The sequence below is a fragment of the Lynx rufus genome, unplaced genomic scaffold (genome assembly GCF_022079265.1).
Source record: "Lynx rufus isolate CCGP_SWC_20201006 ecotype Redwood Valley unplaced genomic scaffold, mLynRuf1.p SCAF_15, whole genome shotgun sequence".
NCBI classification, from domain to species: Eukaryota; Metazoa; Chordata; class Mammalia; order Carnivora; family Felidae; genus Lynx; species Lynx rufus.
In genome coordinates, this window is record NW_025814829.1 from 30,422,220 (window position 1) to 30,436,869 (window position 14,650).

The following is a 14,650-nucleotide window of genomic DNA, read 5'->3' on the forward strand; positions in this document are numbered from 1 at the left end:
TTAAGTTCCTTCCCCATCTATAAAACTGTGCCTTCCTTGTGGGATAATTTTGCTAATTAAATGAGATAATGCATGTAAAGTGCTTACAGCACTACCTGGCATACAGTAAGCTTTCAGCCAATGAAAGTTGTTGCTATATTTCAAGAGACACCGTGACAAACAAAAACCTGCTAAGATCAGAGTGACTTGGGCATATAAGAATCCAGAAACCCTGTCACCTACAGAGCAATTGAATAGACCACTAGAGTTACAATACACTAGTGTTGCATAACGATTGCCTCCAAATATCTGAAGTGCTTCCATATTGACCCAATAAAGTCAGTAAAATAGATTTATTTGATGTGGCTTGAAAATGCTGGAATTATCAGATAGAAGTACAAGGAAGCAGATCTTAGGTCATTAAGAAATCAGAATAATTCAAAATATGAGTTTCTTTGTGATGTGTAGTAAGTGCCTCATTACTTAAAGCATGCAAGCAGAGATTGGAAATCATCTGTGAGGGGTGGTATAAATTGGAAAGGAGATTTCTGAACTTGGAGGGAGATTAGTCTTATGACCTTTGAGGTCCCAACACACACACCCTCTCTATGTTTCCAGTGTCTGTGTTCTTCCTCTCAGCATGTTGCCAAATATTTTCCTTCTTGCTGGATGAATATTAAAAATAATGAATTTAATTCAAAAAATAAACTATTTCCTGATTAAGTTATCTAACTAATACTTTTGCCTCTTAGGAAACACCCTAATCTAGTGGTGGTATCTAATGGTTCTCAAACTTTGTCATAGTGAAACACTTATTAGTCACGTTGCTCTTTACAAAACACCACAAAACTCCGATCTATTAATATAAGTAAATATGTAATTTTCTGTTGTATCAAATTTCAACTTACACTTGTTCTAGTGAAAACAAATAGTTGGTATCAACTGTGAGAATATTAAAAAGTTGCCACAGGGGCACCTGAGCAGCTCAATTAGTTAAGTGTCTGGTCTGACTCTTTTTTTTTTTTTTTTTTTTTAATTTTTTTTTTCAACGTTTATTTATTTTTTTGGGGACAGAGAGAGACAGAGCATGAACGGGGTAGGGGCAGAGAGAGAGGGAGACACAGAATCGGAAACAGGCTCCAGGCTCCGAGCCATCAGCCCAGAGCCCGACGCGGGGCTCGAACTCACGGACCGCGAGATCGTGACCTGGCTGAAGTCGGACGCTTAACCGACTGCGCCACCCAGGCGCCCCCTGGTCTGACTCTTGGTTTCGGCTCAGGTCATGATCTCAGGGTTAGTGGGTTAGTGAGTTTGAGCCCTGCATCAGGTGCTGCACTGACAGCACAGAGCCTGCTTGGGATTTTCTCTCCTTTCTCACCCTCCCTGCTCTGTCTCTCAAAATAAATGAATAAACTTCAAAAAAAAAAAAAAAAGTTTCAGGGCACCTGGATGGCTCAGTGGGTTAAGCATCCGACTTCCGCTCAGGTCATGATCTCGCAGTCCGTGAGTTCAAGCCCCACATTGGGCTCTCTGCTGACAGCTTTGAGCCCGGATGGAGCCTGCTTCAGATTCTGTGTCTCCCTCTCTCTCTACCCCTTGCCCGCTACACTCTGTCTCTCTCTCTCTCTCTCTCAAAAATAAACATTAAATAGTTTTTTTTTAATTGCCACATTCTTAGGACAAGTTTGATTGTTCCTATAATCACAGTATCCAGAATCAGTTTTAAATCCATTGGCTCAATGAATGATAACTCACCTCAGTTAACACACTTTTACAAAGCTAACCAGTCAGTGATAGTCCCTAACTTCTGAGGGTCAACCAATCAGTAAATGACTCACCCCATAAATACATTTCAGAATGCCAGGCAGTCAACAAGTAAATATGCTTCTATAGGTGATGTCAGCCCACTTAAGTCTGGGAAAGTACGCCAATCTCTAACTTTCTTGTTTCCCAGAAGGCAACACATGAGCTTACTGGGTTCATTGTGCCCAAACTCTATCTGTCCTTCTATCTGCTACCAGTTAAGTCAGCTCCAATGACAATCTGAACTCCAGTGGTTTCACTGACTTCTCACCACCTATATGATTTATAACCAAGTAACTTTGTATAAAATCATTAGACCTCAATGTTTGTACAAAGTAATTCGATATTTTAGTTTACAGGTGTACATGCTAGTAAATTATTATACCTAGGCCTTTGTATAAGGTTATTAGACCTTCAGTTTGGGAGATATACCATCTGATAACTATTTTTGTCATTAAACTGCTTATTCCCCTGCTGCTCACTTTCCCTTTGCTTTTGTTTGTCTATATTATAAAGTCTTGTCTTATGAAACTGTTTTTGTTTTGTTCTGGAGCACCTTATTTCTAATATAGGTATAAGGGAGTGTTTCATAGGGAATGGTTCAATAAGCCGCCAATCCAGTCCAAGCTGGCCTAAGGGATAACAGTTGCAGATCCATTAGACGAATGCCCAATTCAGGAAAAGGCAATTGGCCAAACTTAGCTTTGGGTCCCCTACAAAACGTTCATGAGAGTACTCTCTGTCTGGTCAACATGTGAAAGAAGGTCATTTTTTAGTCTGTATTCCAGGGTAAAACATTGTCAGGTCATTGACTGCATGGCCCTTTCCTAACCTTTGCTTAGAAAGGGCACCCACGCACACACTCTTACTAAACAGCCTCTTTTGTCTTTCTTGGGTTCTTCTACATCAAAATTGCAACCTCCTCTTGGAAGAACTCCTACTTCCCTTATAAAGCTGCCCTGTGATCCTAACTCTTGTGCTTACTTTGATAAAGGACAAAAACTGAGTTAGAATAACAATGGCCGTCATGGAGGAACTTTTGACATGTCAAAATCAGTAAATTAATTCATTTAGGGGGAACTCCAGAATAAATTAAGGCATTTAAGATGAACTCCAGGGGCACCTGGGTGGCGCAGTCGGTTAAGCGTCCGACTTCAGCCAGGTCACGATCTCGCGGTCCGTGAGTTCGAGCCCCGCATCGGGCTCTGGGCTGATGGCTCAGAGCCTGGAGCCTGTTTCCGATTCTGTGTCTCCCTCTCTCTCTGCCCCTCCCCCGTTCATGCTCTGTCTCTCTCTGTCCCAAAAATAAAAATAAACGTTGAAAAAAAAAATATTAAAAAAAAAAAAAAAAAAAAAAGATGAACTCCAGAAATCTAGAGTCAGTAGTTTGCTTCTTTAAATGGTAGGCTGAGGCCTAAAAAGTAAAATTCTAACTCCAGCATAGTCTCTCTCAAAGACTCTGATACCTTCTGACACCCACTCTCATTTCATTTCTCTCTCTCTTTCTACTCATCTTTACCTGCTTCTATATAGACCATACTTTTATCAGAGTTTTCTCTGGGGAAAAAAAGCCATCACACTGTAAAATTGCTAAACCAGAAGGCAGTCCTAAAGAAGCTGGGTGACCTGTTTTGAGGGCTTTGTTGTTTGTTTCTTTTGTTTTTTGATTTAAATAAATCGAATTTTGGGGGTGCCTAGGTGGCTCAATCGGTTAAGCGTCTGACTCTTGATTATGGCTCAGGTCCTGATCTCATGGTTGGTGAGATCAAGCCCCACATCCCGCTTTGCACTGGCAGTGTGGATCCTGCTTGGAATGCTCTCTCTCGCTCTGTCTCTGCCTCTCCCCTGCCCCCCCAGTCTTTCTCAAAAATGAATACATAAACATTTGATAAATAAATAAATAAATCGATTTTTTTTTTTTTTTTAAAGGAGCTAAATTTAAAACCTGGTCTGGAGCCATATTAAGAGTTGTAATTAAAGAGTTTCCTAGGGGCGCCTGGGTGGCGCAGTCGGTTAAGCGTCCGACTTCAGCCAGGTCACGATCTTGCGGTCCGCGAGTTCGAGCCCCGCGTCAGGCTCTGGGCTGACGGCTCGGAGCCTGGAGCCTGTTTCCGATTCTGTGTCTCCCTCTCTCTCTGCCCCTCCCCCGTTCATGCTCTGTCTCTCTCTGTCTCAAAAATAAAAACGTTGAAAAAAAAAAATTAAAAAAAAAAAAAAAAAAAAAGAGTTTCCTAAACCTAGCCAGGGAGAAATTTGTTAAATAATTCAGGATTTTATTAGGTACTTATTGCTCTGGGCTACAGATCTGTACCAAATTGATCAATTGTTAGTCCTTCAGCTGTAGAAAAATATTTAAAAGCAGCAGGGAAGAAAGGAAAAAATTTTAAATAACTCAGCCATGTAAAAGTGCCTTAAGAAAGCAAGAAAAAATACAGTACAAAAGACAATTCCAGAAGCCTTTCTTTTAAAGGTACATTGGACAAAGATTTAAAATTATAAATTAAATAAAAATGAAAACAGACTTCAGGAAATTTTCAGAGTATTCTGGAGTAGACCCAACAGTTGAAGTAAAGGAGACTTGTCTTTTTCAGTTCTTATTTCTTTCTCTTAGGGCTCAAATATAAATTAGGGGATTTAATGAGAGATAAAAATAATCCCAAATGTCCAATATGGGGCTAAACAGTTTCAGAGAGCCTTAGAGGGTGAATAAGCTAGAAATCAATAGAACGTATGGTTCTCTAGATAAAAAAATAAATAATAAATAAATAAATAAATAAATAAATAAAACGAAAACTGTCTCTTGAAAGAAAAACAAGACAAAAAAACTCTTCTATGTTTTAAGAATTGAGAGCCTAGGGCTGCCTAGGTGGCTCGGTTGGTTAAGCGTCACTCTTGATTTTGGCTCAGGTCATGACCTTACCCCGTGGGGTTCCGAGCTGAGAGTTTGGGATTCTCTCTCCCTCTCTCTGCCCCTCTGCCTCCCCCTCCCCGCCCCCGCTCAAGCTCACATTCTTTCTCTCTCTCTCTCTCAAAATAAATAAATAACCATTAAAAAAAAAAAAAAACCTGGGAGCCTATAGATAAGGATACTTAAAGTTAGTGCAAGCAAAACCATTGTTGAAAGAACCAATGTCCCATTTGACTAAGAAACAGAAAGATAACTGTCCAAAATCTGTCCAGTGATGCTGTTCCAAGAGAGACATTAGCACCCAACAATTCCAGTCCTTCCTTTAAATTTATGCCCCCTACTCTCAGAGACACCACTGTTTGACCATGTCAATCATACTCTCCATCAGGGTGGGGCTATGTCTAGTTTGGCTAGCCCTCTGTTCCCAGATCCTACACTAATGCCTGGCATGGGGTAGGTGCTCGTTAAATATCTGTTGAATAGTGAATAAATGAATGGATAAAGAAAGCGAACTTTAAAAAAAATTTTCTTAATGTTTATTTATTTTTGAGAGAGAGAGCAAACATGAGCAGGGAGGGGAGAGAGTGAAGGAGACACAGAAACCAGAGCAGGCTCCAGGCTCTGAGCTGTCAGCATGGAGCCTGATGCGGGGCTCGAACCCACAAACTGTGAGATCATGACCTGAGCTGAAGTCGATGCTTGACCGACTGAGTGACCCAGGCGCCCCAAGAAAGTGAACTTTTTAATCGGCACACTGTTGTCCATGCCTTATTCCAAAAGAACAAAACTTCTAAACTGGAGTATGATCCTCCAACATTAATTGGTGTGAATCAGGCTGGAATTATTGTGGAATAATATGGAGCCCCAACCCCATGGAGATCTTGTTGCAGGTTCCTGTCTTTCCCTCTACCGTCTATGCTCTGCTCCTGCTGATGTGATCACCATAATCGTTTATGTCCTTAGAGGACTTCCTAAGGAGTTTATAATTGAGAAATGTGTAGACACACAGGTCTCACAGAGCACACTGGATCCTAGAGTCTCTCCTGGTAGTGAAGGAAAATCGGCCCAAACCCAGGTCTTGTTTCAGTACTTTCCTTTGAGGCAAAGCCAGGAATGTGAGAGTGAGCTTTTGCTAAGGGTGGGACGGGGTTCTGCCTAGCGTGCCTCTGGCATGTGGGGAGCTAACAACAGTAATGGATAAGTCTCCAGGGCAACCAGGACCACTTTCAATCCTTCCCACCATGGGCTTCCCTTGGAGAACCCTGGACTCTCCGCCTGCCTGCGGCAAGGACTGGCCCACTCTGGCTTCCCTTCGGGGCTCCTCTCCCAGCGCCTCCTGGCTGCAAGCTCCCGTCCTAGCCTAAGAGCCTTCTTCCCTGGCCTGGGTTTCACCTTCTTGTATCAGGTGGCAGACCAGCTGGTTCCAGTCCCGAATCAGGTCTTCTGACTCCTCCCAGAAACCAACCAACTTCAGAGCAGGAAATCCTGCCCCTCCCCAAAGAGTGGGAAACCGCAGAGAAAGAGAGAGATGAAACAGAAGGGAAAGCAGAGGAGGAGGGAAAGGGAGAAAAGAAGCAAAAGGAAAAAGGAGATCAATAAAAAGAAGTCAAACTTGGTTGAAACCTCAAGGTAAGACTTTTTAAAATCACATTATATATGATAGCATCACTATTTGTGTCAGGGCCTAGTCCGTAGTAGGTCTTCAAAAAAACGCTATTGAAGTAATGCATCTATTGGAATAAACTGGAGGGCTGGGCTGAAGAGAGATTTCAATGTCAAATGCTGGTCAAAAAAAAAATGCCCGATGAGATTTGAAATGTGTAGGAGGGAAGATATGATAAGACGCAGATGGAACCAGGCGTCTGTTACTGGCACTGAGAGCATTCTGATCATTTTGGGACAGAAAGTTAAGTTGGAACAAAAAGTTGCAAAAATTGTTTTAAAAACTCTGCCTGTTCTTTTGAAATCATACAAAGATTGCAGGTCGTAAGCATTTTTTTAAAAATTGGCTTTAAACCGATGACAGAGCACAAACACCAGGCTGTATCTTGGGAGTTGCTGAGAATGCTGATATCTGCATTCTGCATCCGATCATCAGCTCCTTCAATATTATTAATATTGAAACCAGGAGCCTTGAGGAAGGCTCATTTTATCTCAAGAAGTCTTGTTCAATGCACCAAGGGAGGCTTAAAGTTGTCAATCAAAAATCTCCACGTGCTGTTCACCTATGCCTTAGCCCCCGTCCAGCCTGAATGCTCAGGGTACTGACCCTGTGAGCCTTAAAAGGGCCTGTTGGGGACAATTCAAAGGCACTTCTTTCAGGTCGGTTGGAGAAACTGACAGGAACAGGAAATGCCATTCTCCACCCCCACCGTTTACCCAAACCGTCACTTGCCATCAATAGACAGTACCATCCAGAAGGTTGTAGTTGACCGATCCAGTCACTTGGAGGGATTAAGAGAGCTGGACTCATGCTTTGGAAAGCACATCTAGGCAATGATGATGTATTTTCACAACAGTTGGCTTTTAAGAGTCCCTGTCCCCCAACCTTTCCAACAGTGCGTAACAGTTCAGAAGGACGCACATGGAAGTTGGGGTTGGGGGGGCGGTTTTGTTTTGTTTTGTTTTTGGTGCCAGCATCATTCTTCGGGGTTTGTGTGAGTAAATCAGTCAGAAGCTGAAAGGAGAGTGGGAGAGGTAAGGAGAGATGATTCTAAAGAATCTTACTTCTGCTTGCTTGCTGAGATTGGACAGGAATTGCCTTTCCCTTTTCATGATATATGAAAATATTACATGATATGAAAATAAATGATATGAAAGTAAAATCCAAAAATCCTCCCTCCCTCCTAGTATCAGTACAGCTAAAACCTCCCTGCAGCCAATTTCTAAGCTGGAATAAATCTTAAAGGTAATCTAATTTAATTCCTCTTGTTCGCCAGGTGAGGGAATCGAAGCCAAGACAGGGAAAGGGCCTTGCCCAAGGTCACATATATGTTCATGGTGGAGAGGAGACTGGAACTCATTTCTTCTGGTCCTACCCAAGGGCCCTGTAAAATAACCACCCTGCCTTTACAGGAAGGTGCCCCCAGACACCCAAGAATTCATAAACACTGCATCTGCTGATTAAAAAAATATTCAGTTAAAAGATGCTCATGTAATCCTTGCCTGGCAGAAATGGAAAGAAGGAAAAGATTTTCCTAATAGTTAAGCTTTTCCAGAATCTGTTTTATAACTGTTAGGGGACTAGAGAGAGTAGAAAGATTTAAGGCAGGTTTGTCAGAAGACAACTAGAATATTTTAAATTCCTACCACTGACCCAGCATTTTGCATACTTCATATCTTTATATAATCTCATAGTAGTCTCATTTTACAAATGACATTTTAAAAATTTGCTCAAATTCACAGAGGGAATAGGATATTATTATTATTTCTGCATCTCTCATCGGTAGACCCAGGATCATGCTCCAGACTAACATAGATATTTAAAGTTCAATGACCATTATACTCTCACTCAAGCCACTCCCCAACGGAGACCCTTGCTCTGGCCATTTCAATCTACTTGAGGTTCCTCTGACATATCATGCTATTTCTAGACTCCTTGTCGGAACACATGCAGTTCTCTTTATTTGGAATGCCCTTCCTCCTTCTTCTTCATCTCTGTCATTTGTATTTGTCCTTCAACACTTAGCTCCAGGGCCACCTCCTCCTGGAAGACTTTCCCACTGTCCTAGACTGATCTGGACACCCTACCGCTATATTCCCATATATACCCTTTGCACACCCTTATTATAGCATATTATTATGCTATTATGAACTTTGATTTACTTGCTTACCTTCCTTATACTTAACTATAATTTCCTCAAAGGAAGATACCAAATATTGCTCAGCTTTTATATTCCTGGCACCTAGCACAGTCTGGGCATATATTAGTGCTCAATAAATGTTTGGGGGGTGGGGGATGGATGAATGAACAAATGAAATATTTCCCCTCATTTTCTTCCATTAAAATTATTTCATAAAAGTCTCATTTACATGTTCTTGACTCTTGAGTAACTCGGGGGGAAACAGAAGATGTCACTGCTATAAGCTTCCCATCATGTCAAGCCTGACAGACTACTCAAAGGAGCTGTCTAGGGTTAAATGTGGCAGTTGAACAAACATTAGTTTCTGCTTCCTGACAAAATGCACTGATCACAGTAGAAGAATTTGCATCCTATAAACCACAAGGACAAAGAGAACTGGAATAGAAACAGCAGATGAGAGATGTCAACACCCTTTGGAAGATGCAAAGTGGATGGATGAGTGATAAGTGACTTAGCAAAGCAGTGATTGCTGAAGCCCAAGTACCCATGATGGGAAGCCCACAAGAGGCCAGAGTACAGGAGAGTCTCGGGGATCAGGGCATTGGGAACCTTAGAACACAGCCAGAGAAATGAGGGGAAGGATAAGAGACACTCCAGATTCCCTCTCTTGCCCTCCAATGAAAAAAGAAAGCTTATTTTCTGGAGAAACTGGCCAAGAGGCACCAGTCACAGGGACACCAGGCAGAGCAAAGGGTGGGGTTAGGCACGGAGCTAGAAACAGAAGGATTACAGAAAGATTCAATACTGAAAGATGAGATTCCCCAGCCCCTTATCCTGGCCCAGCTCCCAGAACACGAACTGTGCAGTTTACCCCCATCTCCATTCACCCTACTCCAGCCCGCACTAGCCAGAAGAATTCACGATTGCTCCTTGTAGAAAGTGCCCAACCAAAGAAGAGAAGACTACAGACACTGACAATGGGGTCTGCCAATGAAACTGCCAAGCACTCTCTGGATTATCTTGTAGTAGAATCCAGCAATTGGCAAGCCCTGCCCTTGCAAACAAAACTTCCAACAGCCAAGGAATGGACTCCAAGGATTACCAAGCATGGAATGAAAGCCTCTGGCATTGAAGATGGAGACTCCAACATCCAGAGAGCAAAAGAAATTGTTAACAACAGCCATGGCAACATTAAAATCTCCCCAGAGATAAGGGAAGACAGTGCATCCATGAATAAAGATCAGGAAGCCACTGTTTTTTAAAAATACTAGAGAACAAGAAAGAGCTTTTTAAAATAAAAATGCAACTAGAAATTGAAAAATTAAAACAAAACACTGGAAGATAAAATTGACAGAATATCCCAGAAAATAGGATAAAAAGGGAAAGAGATGGAAAACAAGACAAAAACAGTAAGAAACCTACAGGATCAGTCAAGGAGCTCTGACACCTTCTAATTAGAATTCCAAAAAGAGAGCAGGAGAAAATGGAGGGGAATACATTACTCAAAAAGATAACTTCCCCCAGGGGCACGTGGGTGGCTCAGTCAGTTAAGCATCCAACTCTTGATATTGGCTCAGGTCATGATCTCACCATTCATTGGATCAAGCCCTATGTGGGGATCTATACTGGCAGCTCAGAGCCTGCCTGGGATTCTCTCTGTTTCCCTCTCTCTCTCTGCCCCTCCCTCATGTACTCTCTCTCTCAAAATAAATAAATAAAAATTTCTTTAAATATTAATTAATTAAAAATTTTTTAAAGAAGATAATTTCTCCAAAATTTCCTGTGATGAAAGATTTTAATTTCCACATTGAAAGGATCCACTGAGTACTCAAAACAACGAATGAAAAAAAAAAAACCCACTTCTCCCCAAAGTGTATTATTAGAAATGTTAGAACCCCAGGAATAAAGGGATCCCAAAAATTCTAAAGAGAAGAAAAATAGTTCACAAACCAAGGATTAGGAATCCAGAGAGTAACTGGACTTCTCAGTATCAATACTGGAAGCTAGAAATCGAAAGGCAATATAGCAGTGTCTTCCCATTCCAAGAGAAAACAACCTTCAATCTAGAAATCCTTACCCAGACAAACTATGAATCAAGGGGAATGTAAAGACAAGCAGACAGAGCTGCCTCACTGGGGTTTATGTGGCCAAGGTCTGATGGATGAATGCCACAAAAAGATGTTTAATGTGAAACATCACTCCTGCATCCAAGGTCTGAAAAACATTTCCTCACCATGCATAAGGAAGTGAGCCAAGAGAGAAAAAAGTCTGAGTTTCCAGGTGGATGGCAAAGGAAATGTCCCAGAGAACAGTCTATCAAGCTCCTAGTCCAGACTGGCACAGTCGTGGCTCCAGGAGGGTTGTCTCCAAAGAAAAAAATTGGATAAATTATCCAATGAATTTGACCAACTTATTTGAGTTTTATAGCTCTTGTCGGAGGATTTGGAGACCATGGACAACGAAGTAAGCAAACAAAAATGAGGTGGTTATTAACTCCCAGAAGGGAAGGGGAGATCAGAAGAGATGACATTACAGTGCATTGTACTGCTGTGCTATAAACAGTTGGTCATAACAATATAAACACTGACTATTGGTTTACTTAAAATTTGTGACATAATGGTACTAGGAATCTAGAAGGAAGGAAATGTCTGTCTGCATATGTTGTGAGAAAAAGCAAAGTCCTAAGAATCCTTAGTAGGAAATCAAATAAATAATTTCTAATATTGCAAAATCAAGAAATAACAATGAAAGCATATTGTTTAAAAATATGGAGTTGATTCCCAGAGGGGGAAAAAAAGAAGATTTAAACCAGTAATTGCCTTAGAATGAGACTAGGGCATGGGGAAGAAAGGAACAAGGATTTCTGTTATTCATTAATAAATTCATTAATTATTCATTGGTCTCCCCTGGATTACATCGGATCTAGCAGTCAACATGTTGATGCCTGGAGCCATTAAATTAAATCTCTGAACGAGCTATAGTTAAAGTATTTACCTAATTACCAAGAGCAGCTCACCAGTCCACATTTACTTCAGAATCGCCTGGGGAGCTTTGTACAAATACAGATTCCTAGGTCGCGCCCTTAATGGTTCTGACTGAAGCGGCCTTGAGGAGGCCTGGAAATCTGCCCTTAGTTTCCCCAGGTGATCCAGTTGCGCGGCAGGGTTCAGGAACCACTGGACTAGAGCCTAAATTGTGAGTGCGTGTAGGGAGGGGTGAGGGGGCGGGGGTTATACGGTGTTTTTTGTGTGTGTCTGTGTGACTGTTTCTGTGTATATGCAAGTGTGTTATGAGTGTCTCTTCCTCCCTCCCTCCTTCCCGCTTTCATCCCCTTTTATCTGAACTTAATGCATAAATACCTCCAGACTGCTAAAAACATTGCCAGAAACGAGTTCCCCATCCCATTTTAAACACTGCTGTCGGATCCTCCTCTCCCAACCCTGGGGCTCCCTCTGCTGGCAGAAGCCTGTTAAAACTCTTAACATCCTAAACCGAGAAACTGCTTCCATTCCTGTGAGGTCATTTTCCCTGGGTAGTTTCCAAGCCTCATAGTTCAGGAACCTTCCTGTCGGACAGAAAATGGAAAATTCACCCAACCTGGGAAAGACTTTCTTGCCTTACTTGTGTGGATATCTAAAGATCAGGAGGGAGCAGGAGAGGCAGAAATGACAGTGAGAGGTACATTTGTGGTCAAGCCTGAGGAAAAGGAGACCTTGAGGAGTTTTTCTCCCCACCTTCTTCCTCCCCCTCCGCCAAGAGATATGGAAGGCCACATCCATCTGCCTCCCAAAAATCGAAGGGAAGGAACATCTTAGACTGAAGAGCCCACTGAATTTGGAAGCAGAAGACACAGGTTCACTACCCACCCTCACTGTGCTTCCTCGAGTCCCCTTTTTCAGAGCTGTGTAAATCATACCTGTCTGTGGACTCCTGTATCTTTCCCATAAGGTGAACATATGCTCAACCTAACACAGTGTCTGGCACAGGGAAAGTGCTCGAAAACATTTGAATGAAAGCTTAACTCATTGCCATCCTAACAATCAGAATCTTCCTTCAGATCTGCATACTTCTCAAGCTCCTCAAAAGTACCCCCAGGCTCACACTAAACAGGGTGTTTCTTCATGTTCCTTACTCTCCAACCCATAGCATCCTGGCTTTAGCTCCTCAGAACCCTCTGACACCGTCTCCAGGGATTCTTATATGCAAGACTCAAGGTATTTTGCCACTTCTCATCTTCCTTGACCTCCCAGAGCTTCAAGGCTGTGACCTCTCCCATCTCATTGAGACCCTCTGCCCCTGTTCTCTCAGGTCCTCCTGCTCCTTATTTCTTCTTGCCCTCCTTCACTGGCTCTCCTCTTCTGCCTAACCCATAAGTGTTAGTGTACTATCCCCCCTTTTATTCTTCATCCTCTCCCTCATGGTCTCATTTATTCCTACGGTTTCCATTTTAACTTACAAGATTTAATTCTCCCTAATCTACATCTCTGGCCTAGACCTTTCTCTTGAGCTCCAAATACCTACCAGCCATCTTTATCTGGATGTATAGAAGTCACTTTCCTTTAAACATTAAAAAATGCTGGGGCGTCTGGGTGGCTCAGTCGGCTGAGCGTCCAGCTTCGGCTCAGGTCATGATCTCGCGGTTTGTGAGTTCAAGCCCCGCGTCGGGCTCTGTACTGACAGCTCAGAGCCTGGAGCCTGCTTCGGATTCTGTGTCCCCCTCTCTCTCTTCCCCTCCCCCACTCATGCTCTGTCTCTCTCTGTCTCAGAAATAAACATTAAAAAAAATTTAAAAAAATAAATAAACATTAAAAAATGCTGAGTACATACTGTGTGCCAAACACCATGCTAAATATTAGAGCTACAGTGGCAAGACAGACCAGGCCTCTGTTGTTCCAGAGCTAGGTTTTGGGAAAAACAGGCAAATGAGCACCTGTGAATACCGTGATGGGAGCCATGATAAGAGAAATGCCCAGTGTTTGGGGAGCCCCTTACCTGGTCTAAGGGAGGGCAGGGAGGTCACTGATTTTGAAGGGTGGAACCTTAAGGAAAAGAATTGGGGGGTGGTGATAAGGGGCCCCTGGGAAAGGATTTCAGAACTCATGAAGAACTTACAAAGATAAAATAGTGAGTTTGGACTTTATCCTGAGAACAACAGGGAGTCACTGAAGAAGAACTGGGTGGAGTAGAGCCCACAGGGCACATCCACAGTGTTGGTAGTGGTCAAGTGTTAGCAATGGTTATGTCGATGGTAGGCCCATAAGGCTTTCACTCTATTATTACGCTTTATAAGTTATTTATGGTTTCTTTGTTTTTTGTGCACATCAAATGTTTCACAGCATTTCTTTTTAAATAAATAGATTAGAGGTGAGATAGACAGAAGAATGAGGAGATTCCTAAAGCAGAAAATAACAGTGGCCTGAGTTAGGATGTTCATAGTAAAGGTGAAAATTGGGAGATAGGTCTAGAGACACTTAGGAAGTAGAATTGAGTAGACTTGATGAGAAATGGAATTTAGGGATATGGACAAGGAGGAGTAAAGAAGCAGTTCCAAGGTTCTGGAGTATTCATTGGATGAATGGTGTAGCCATTCATTGAAATAGAGGTCCCTAGGATATGATAAATAAAAAATAGCGAAGTCATAATAGTTTAGTAGTTTCTTAAAGTTAAACATAAATTTTCCATACAACCCAGCAATGCACTCCTTCCAGGGTATATACCCAAGAGAAATACAAACGTGTCTAGACAAAGATTTCCACACCAATGTTTACAGAAGCACTTATTCATAATAGCCAAAAAGTGGAAAATTCCAGACATCTGTGTATTGGTGACTAGATAAACAAAACGTGGCATACCCATATAATGAAATATGATTTGGCAATGAAAAGGAACAAAGTATTGATACATGCTACAATATGGGTGAAGCTCAAAAACAGTATGCTAAAGTCAAAGAAGTCAGACACTGTGTCTGTCATATAGCATGTGATTCCACTAATATGAAAGACAGAAGATTGCTGGCTGCATGGAGCTGGGGATAGGAACAGAGAGTAATTGCAAATGGGTAAGAGGGATCTTTTTGGGATGATGGAAATGTCCTAAAATTTCTGTTAAGGTGATGGTTTCCCAACTTGGCAAATTTATTAAAAATTGTTGAATTGTA